This window comes from Rousettus aegyptiacus, unplaced genomic scaffold (genome assembly GCF_014176215.1).
Source record: "Rousettus aegyptiacus isolate mRouAeg1 unplaced genomic scaffold, mRouAeg1.p scaffold_m13_p_17, whole genome shotgun sequence".
NCBI classification, from domain to species: Eukaryota; Metazoa; Chordata; class Mammalia; order Chiroptera; family Pteropodidae; genus Rousettus; species Rousettus aegyptiacus.
Window position 1 is genome coordinate 5,952,631 of NW_023416292.1, and position 8,984 is coordinate 5,961,614.

The 8,984-nt window shown below is 43.0% G+C and overlaps 1 long non-coding RNA gene across 1 annotated transcript; it reads left to right on the forward strand.

Annotated features, from left to right (window-relative positions):
• The first annotated feature begins 842 nt into the window (after positions 1–842).
• LOC107513499 lies at positions 843–8,500 on the forward strand. The gene is made up of 4 exons (XR_001597554.2): positions 843–904; positions 2,998–3,154; positions 6,645–6,812; positions 7,194–8,500. It is a non-coding gene; the product is annotated as an uncharacterized LOC107513499 (long non-coding RNA).
• Positions 8,501–8,984: the final 484 nt, after the last annotated feature.

Sequence of the window (8,984 nt, forward strand, 5' to 3'; positions counted from 1 at the left end):
CTGCTTCCTGCACAAACTCCGATTGTTCTCCATCTCAGGAGGCAACACAACTCTTGTGCTCTGACAGCAGCCATAGCTGCAAATGCACTCAGAACCCCCATTTCTCACTTTCAGACTCAGAATTTCAATTGGAACAAAAACAAATGTAAAGGCAATAAAAAGTAGTCATTGTTCACAGGCCTCAGGAAAATTTTTGCCTGTGCCACTGCTGGAGTCCTTCAAGGCCTTGGTTACGCCCTGAGCCCTCAGCTCCACAAGACTTTCGTAAGGTTTTCTGTGGAATGAGAGAGGAGATGGCAGGGAAAAAGGGAGAAAGCCTCACAGTATGAGAATGTCCTATGCAAATTGTGGTCTGTCAATACAAAGGCTAAATTTTGTTCACAAAATGACACATCCCAGATTTAAAAAATAATAATAATAATAATGGTAAGATGCCATCGAATCTCTCCCTCTCCATTTTTCAGATTAGAAAACTGAGTTTCATTTTCCAGCCTTTAAAATTTTCTCTGAGTGATTTAAATATTTGTACCGTGAGAATGTTTGCAAGTTTTATCAAAGGGTAACAACAAGCAGGTGTTTACTAAGCATGAATTGCTTATTCTAAATTGTGTGAGACATTTTATAAAAAAGGAGCATGTGATACGTATACTTTTTGGAATCCTGAAGGAGCTGGGATGTTGGAGTAATACAACTCACTTGAGGTAAACTAGGGCTGTGTAAGATAGAATAGACTCAAGACTAGGAAGATGCTGTATTTTTTCACTCTGGTTATTTTAGAGGTTCAGGAAGGAAGGAGTAGACAGCTGGCATAGATAGGAAAGCCTTGTGGAGAAGGGAGGACAGGAAGACGTACGTGGGTTATTCTCCAAACCACTTCTTGGAGTTGAGCTACGGGCTTACTAGGGTAAGTAAGCCTTTTTTTCTCCCTCCATATTTTGCCATTGCTGCTCTTGTTCTCTGCTTTCAAACATGCTTTGCCTATTAGTTGCTAGTAATTTTAGGCAAATCATTTTCACTGCCTAAGAAGTTTTTCTTATCTGTGAACATGAAGGGGTTAACTGATCTTCCAACTCCAACAGGCTGTAAGTCTCAAAAAGTAGAAGCAGGTCCAGAGAAAGGTGAACAACACTAAAAAGTACCACTCTAAACGCAGCATGACTCCCCTGTCCCCCTCCTTTCTGCCCTCTTCCTCCTGGCCCCCATCCCCCTCTGGGTGGTTAAGCACCAGTGATGTAAAGTTTGGCTGTGCTTTGTAAGGTGGGGAGAAATGTGGTTGAGTCTAGGGTTACAGAGAACTCAAGATGAAGTGTCACAAAGTCTCCGTCTGAATTTATCTCTGTCACTAACTAGCTATGTGACCCTGGGCAAGTCACTTAATGATGCCCTCTGGACTTTGTTTCTTATAGAATCCAGATGGCCCTGAGGCCTTCAGCTTCCAGAGGTTCTCCAGCCTTCCTTTTATCACTAGGAATCAGCACCAGCCCCTTTCCCAACTAACTGAAAAGTCAAGCCTTGGACCATCTCCCCTCTGAGGAATGTTTCCATATTCCACACATCCACCCTGGTTGGTTCTCATCATCTCCACATCTGCTTTGCTCTGGATCTCTGCTATGTTGATTCTTCTTACCATCTTGTAACTGGTTTGTTTCCAACTGCTCTTTCTCAGGCTGACATGTTGAACAAAACTGAGGTTTGAAGGTAACAGAAGGAAATTATAACTGAGAACAGAAAATTTAAAAATAGATACTAAGCAACTTGGCTTCAATTGTCTATAGCACATGACTCTCACCTGGCTTTCTCTGTCTGTCTCTGTCTCCATCTGTCTGTCTGTCTCTCTGTCTGTCCTTCCATCATGTTACCAGGGCCAGGTACCTGCCTACAACATGGGAGTCTTTGCCCATGTTCCACACTGAGGTCCAGGACTCTCAGATGTCTCTGAGGTTTCAAGGGGAAACAAACGAGAAATCTATGTCTCTATCGTAACTTTCCCTCCACCCAGGAAACATAGTTGTATTTCCAGAAATACAAATATACCCACAATGAAGGCAGAGCTTGACATTATTTTGTAGAAAATTGAGGTTTCCTTATCCCAAACATTTTTGTTGGTTTCTTCTGTATATAACCAGAAGTTTAAGAAAGCGTCCACTTTCTATCAACAACGAGCTCTTGGCCCCCAAATATGAATATGTACATATTTAATTTTTATTTAATATGAATAATTTCTTACAGCATTGAAATATTAATTTCCTCTGCTTCTGGCTATCAATGATTCAGAAATATCATGGTCCTTTCAGAGAACACCCCCTCAACCTGTGGCTGTACATTATCCTCAAAGCATCTTTCCAGCTCTGAAAACCTGTAAACTCTTGGGTTCTGTGAGGTTCTCCACTTGGAAGAGTGTCCCCTTTAGTCTGTTTTTGGGTGAGCTTCTTTTCCTAGGGTGTGTAGGGAAGTAACAGAGAATACTTGCTTGTGAGTCACTACTGGTTACTGGGCCCAAGATAAGCCTAAATGACATGCAAATGTCCGGGTCGCCACTAGTGACCGTCGATTCATGGTCATGGTGGTGGGGCAGTCATACGGAGGTCTTGGGTACGCCCTTGCTCATCACTCGCCTGCTCTCAGTTTCTTTACAGCTTTACCTATTCTGAGAGCAGTCAATCTTAGCCTGTATTTACAGCCCCAGCAGGGAGCCCATTTCCATCGAAGAGAAGACTCGTTTAATAAATCTAGCTCATTTGTGCAGGAGTAGTGCAGCCATTGATTAGAGGGCTGATTGGAGCTGTGACTTTCCTTAGGAAGAAAATTAAGAAAACAGATTAAAGGCAAATGATGGGCGGCTTTGTCTTCTCATCTCCTTATATTCTGCCTCACCTTTGGTGATGTAAGGTTAGAAATAGTCTGCAAGATGAATTAACTCCTTCAGGTCACCGTGCTGCCATCCTATATGCTGACATGGGCCTTGATGGTCATCGGCTGAAGTCCTTTATTTTATAGGTGAGAAAATGGAGACATAGAGGGAAACCGACAGGGCCGAAGCCACGCAGGTCTTCTGCATGTTCCTCCACAGGCTACAAAATGGCAGCTCCTCTACATGATACAATGGCCGCTCCCATCTGGGTTGTAACACTAGGGAACAGCTGGAGGAAAAAAGGTGGGTAGCTTTTGGTAAGGGGGTACTCCTGAGCTGTAGGGGACACTTCCAACCTACTTTCACCTTCTCTTTTTTTTTTTTTTCTGGGACTTTCCCCCTGTGCCCTTTATTCCACCATCTTCATGGTCCTCCTTCACCCACACGCCTGTTTGTTTTCTCCTTTAGCAATGCATTATGGGGGCACCTTTTATTTTGCCAAGCATTTTGCAGACACTTAGGAGCTTCGAATCTTCTAAAGGTGTTCTACATTGTCACTATTTATGCTGGCTCTAACTGAAAGGTAATGAAATGAATGAAAAGTAAATGCTAGATGTCTAGTTACATTCCATTGTAAACTTTTAGACTTGGTATTCCCTTAGGTTAACAGAGTTTGGCCCTTCCGGGTACTCAAAGAACATTTGTTGACGGACTGAATGAATAAAATGTATAGGTAGGAGACTGGTTATTTAAAGGAGTCTCCTCAGGAGCTCTACGATAATGTTATTCTTTATGGTCCCATTACAATGGAATTTTAAGTTCCATTATAGGAGCTGCCTTTAGATTTAATTTACTTATCATCTTTTATCAAAAAAACAAACTTTTAAAAATTGACATTTTGACTTTATGGCCTAGAGAACACTTTCACATATATTGTCTCTTGATCTTCATAAAAATTCTATGGAAGAATTGTCATCATTTCCATTTTACAGATGAGGAAATTGAGCCTGAAAACAGGTATAGATTTATTTAAGCCATAGGACTGGTGTTTGAGCAGAGAGCTAACCCAGATGTTCCGATGCAGAATCTCGAGCCATTTTTTTTACACCACCCTGACTCCCATACCCAAAACGCGTGTCCCAGGTTTATTTTTCAATTTTATTCCTTGGATTTCTGTAAGACTTTTGGCTATTATGAAAGATTAAATCAATTCACACTCAGAAAATGAAGATTTGCTTTTGTCAAAGTTACACCAAATTTGCTAGAGCACCTAATATTATTCTCTAGGATGAGTTAGTTCTAAAAAAGAGTAATTGAATAATGGCAGCTTTATTGTTATAAAAATATAACTTCCCAACCATGTGTATTGCTTTTCATAATTATGAATATATGAGGTTTTGTGTGTGTGTGTGTGTGTGTGTGTGTGTGTGTGTGTGTGTGTCTTCTCTTTGATTAGACATAGAGATACATTCTCCAACATAGAGAATAGGGACCTTGATAATGTACCATTTTTCAGAGCTTTCTTTTCTATTAATCCATTTAATTCTCACATCACTGTAGATAAACTGGGACTCAGGGAGGCTCTGAGAGAACCCAGGCCGCCTAGCTGACTCCCCGTCTTCTGCTCTTTCCTCTGTGATGTAGCTCACAAGTACAATCTAATCTCTATTTTCACTGGAGGGGCAATGGGAAAAGAGAAGGAGGGTGGAATAGTTAGACACATCTCCTTGCTTGTATTGGAAGTGTACAGTGTTCCCCAGTTTGGCCAGGATACCTGAGTTCTATTTGCCTTCTGCTAATTATGCTAGGGCTGGCGCAGAGCCTGTGTGTATGTGTGGCAGAGAAGTGAGAGGGAACAAGTTACCTTGATTCTGTTTATATTGGATAAAAGCTTCGATGCTTGAGAGTAATCTGTATCTCAGCTCTATTTACTTTGCAAATAGAATAAAAGCCTTACTGCTTGCACATAAGAGAGTTGAGACCTGGGCGGGAGTGGGGGCAGGAAGGATGGAGAAGTAGGGGGTAGAGAAGGATTTGGTGTGGTATAGGCAAAAAGGAGTTGGATCATAAGCCACAAATTCTAGCTTTGCTTCTGTCACTGTTTATGTGTGACCTTGTGCAAACCACTTTCCCTCTCTGGGCTATAGTTTCACTGTCTACAAAATTCTGGACTAGGACCAGGGCTCCTGTATTTGCAGCCAGCTGGCAGAATTCGGCCAAAGGATTTTTTTTTTTTAAGCAAAAATTAAAAACAAAAAACATATTGGGCTGCTCTCACACTCTGTAATTGACAGTCCTCCCTGTACCTTGTAGGGTTTATCTGCAGATGTTACTTGCCCATTTATGTAGGCATTTGAGATAGAGACAATTGAACTAGTTCCTTTAGAAGGGCCCTAATGTTATGTGATTCTATTTCCTGGTTTATAATAGGATGTTGGTGAACGTAAACATCAGAAGTGCTAGTGCCTTGGCTAAATGTTAGGGCCCTATAGCCAGTCTCCCAGAGATGGAATTCATGTTCTGCCACTTGCTAACACATTACTAATCTGCCCTCTTGCCTCAATTTCCTCATCTGTATAACAGACATACTCCTATGAGGAGTAAATGAATCAATTTCTCTAAAGAGCTCAGAATACTGCCAGGGATATCTTAAATGGTCAGAGTTATTAGCTGTATTGTGATTATTATTAGGCCTTTTTATGAAATATGTACACAATCTTGTCTTGAGTAGCAAATAATCTTAAAACGTTTGGCTAAAATTTCCAGGATAAGAATGAGTGTCTGGTGTTGTAAAATGTGGATATTATGAAACACAAGAGCCAGACATAGAGACCATTTCCAGAAGGCTCTCCAAACCGGTCATGAAAATAAATATGAAACCAATTGGTTTCCATAATTATTTTTATCTACAAACTTTCATCTGCTGATGTCTTGTTCAATTACTGAGTTGCAGGAAAAGGCTGGATGTACGGAGCCCTCCTAGTTTGGCTGGCTGACTTCGTGAGCCCCTATTATTTCTTTCCGTGAAGAAATGGAGCCTCCATTTCTTCTGGACCACGGGCGCTGGTTTTGTTTTTGTAACTGGTCTGGCTGGCCTGGTATGAGTGGTTCTGAGGACTCTGATGTCACTCGCATTGAAAAGCGAATGGGGGAAGAATACTTAAAGAGAAACTCATCAAAAATAGCAAGTAGCTCCCCATCCATTTTTCATGTGGCATGAAATAGAAGTAGGTAAGATTAGGAAATGAAGGTGAAAATGATGTGTGTGAGCTCTCGGCATGTCATTTCGTCCCTCTCACGGCTTTAATAATAAGCATGTTTATTTGAGCAGTTTGCCAATCACACTCATCAATTCTAAACTTCAGACTCCTACTAGACATATTTATAACCCTGTTAATATGGCCAGACACAGTAATGCCTGCAGAAGTAGATGACTGAGCAACTAACTATTCAGGGAATACTCGCTTCCAGCCCAAGCCCTCTAATGACCAATGCTGAGGGAACACTAGTCTCTTTTGAAGGCAGAAAAGGAGCAAGGAGGTGGATGTGTGAGTAGCATTTAGTAGAAATTCTCCCTCTGACACCTTTGGTCCTTAAGCAGAGGGAGCTGACAGAGAGACTCCTGGACACAATGACAGGCAAGCAATTAACCTTACAGAGAAGAACTGCAGTTCTCAAGAAAAGGGAATGGAAGAAAGGGAGGCGGGAACTCCCAGGTAGTCCATGGGCGGCTTTTAGCAGAAATGACCTGCAGCTGGCCAAGCTGTGCCTCTGTATTGTGCTCCTCTCTCAGGAAAGGTCGCAGGCCGCCTGGCTACTGCTCTGATTCTGGAGTCAGGAGCTCTACAAAGTGCAGGAACAACGCCTGGCTCTGCAGGGTCCGTGTCTCCTGGGTTTTCCAAGGCTGTGAAACTGGTGTTGCCCCTCCCTGATGGACTCCGGTGAGAGATGGAATCTTTAGGTGAGCAATAGTGTGGGTGGGTGCACGGGGGTGGAGAGAACCCCAAGTTCTTTGCCTTGTGTTTCCGCATAAAGGGACTTCTTTGGGCCATGGAGGGGGCATTTTGGGGTGGAATGTTCTTTATCGTCTGGCACAGTCCTTCGCATTATAGGGTGTTGATGCTCACTCTTACCCACTAAGTGTTGGTTGTATACCCCCACGGTTTTAAATATTCCCCTCTGGCCCCCGGTAATTTAGTAATGACTGAAAGATTCCAAACCACCGATGGAGTAACACTTTCCCCATGCCTCCCTCTTTCCTCCCCAGGAGGGGCAATGATTCCTTTCATTAGTAACTTTGGGTGAAGAAGCTTTACTCAGCCTCTTTCCTTCTCACTTTCAGACCTGCCTTCCTATAGAGATGGAGCGGCGTTCTCTGCTCGTCACTGAGTCGGAAATTTCACGAGAGGCCTGAGGTTGTCACGCACAGTGTCCTCGCCAGTCCCTAAGTTGTACGGTTCAGGGGTGAGGTGTTGGCTACCGTTGTGGGGAAGGCTTTGTATTCTATGTACCTTATCAGATATGAAGATATTTTGATCTTCACTTATCTGTTTTAGAAATTTTCTTTTTCTAAACTCGAGAGGGGAAGCAAGGAGTGTTACTTCCTGAGCACGTGGAACTCAATAAATACGTGTCTGATGTTGGCCAGCATCCCCTTCCCCAGCGTTCTGCCCGAGTCGTGTTCTTATCACCTGGCTCACAGGAGAAAGGCCACGGGGAGACCTGCTAATGGAAAGGAGTAGCTCGCCACCCCTTTCCCAGCTGCCTGCTCTAGGGGGAGTTGTTCAAAGAGATGTCAGAACAGTTTAGCGTTGGGTACAGATGATTCGGGCTGGGCTTGGCCTCCGTCCCGCGCCGACTTGAGAACTCTGCTTTTCCCTGTGGACTCTCCCTGACTCAGGAGCAGGAGTAGCTGTGCTTTAGTCCGGTCACAACTCATTTCCTAACTCTGAAGGTGAACTCAAGAGCAGACTCTTCATTCGACAGAGAACAGAGACCTGATAAAGTTAGAGGAGGGCCAGTTTCCTCCTGGGTCCTCAGTGGGTGTGCCCCTTAGGGCAGAGTGCAGGTGACTTCACCCCGCTCACAGGGCATCCAGCTGAATGAGGATGGGAAGGCTGAGTGGGTTTGGAGACGTATTGGGTGTTGCCCAGGCAAGGGCTCCAGAATAGCTTCGTCCACTCAAGGACAGGAGAGCAATGCCACCAGTGGTGTTCCTTAGAAGCAGAGGCTGAAATGCAGATTCTTTTCAAATGATTTTTTTTTCTAGTTTATTGAGAGATAAATAACATATTGCATAAGTTCAAGGTGTACACATGTTGATTTGATACACATATATTATAGTAGAATTACCACTGTAGTGTTAGCTAACACCTCTGTCTTATAACATAATAACCTTTTTTTTTTTTTGATGGTGTGAATGCCTAAGATCTACTACCTTAGCAACTTTCATGCATATAGTATTGTTATTTATAAACACAATTCTATATATTAGATCCCCAGAGCTGACTGGAAGTTTGCACTCTTTGACCCACATGTCCCCTTTCCCCTCACCCATCAGGCTGTGGAAAGCACCATTCTACTTTCTGTTTCTATGAGTTCAGCTTTTTTAGATTCCACATATTGCTGAGAACATACGATATTTGTCTTTCCCTGTCTAGCTTGTTTCATTTAGCATAATGCCCTCAAAGTTCCATCCATGTTGTTGCAAATGACAGGATGTCTTCCCTTCTCATGGCTGAATAATATTCCACTGTGTTTGTGTATATGTATATATATGTATGTACATACACACACATTTTTGGAGGTGTGCTTTTGGGGGAAGGGGTGTAAGGGAAGCAGGATGGGGAAAGGGGAAAGGCTAAACAAGAATATGTTCTCCTCCAATCACAGTTCCGATCCCTCATGGATGCTTTGAAGCACAAATTACATATAAAACATGACCTTCCTAAGGCAAGACTCCGGGTTTTGTATCTCTGGAGTTGGTGGGAGAGGGTAGTCTTAGAGTTGGTGATGATCCTACTTAACCAAAGGCAGTTCTGCAGAGAACGGAGCTGTGAGTTGATATCTAGCCAACATATAGCAGCTAGGGATAGCTGCACCCATGGGTAAATGGATCTGGGTGGACACAAAG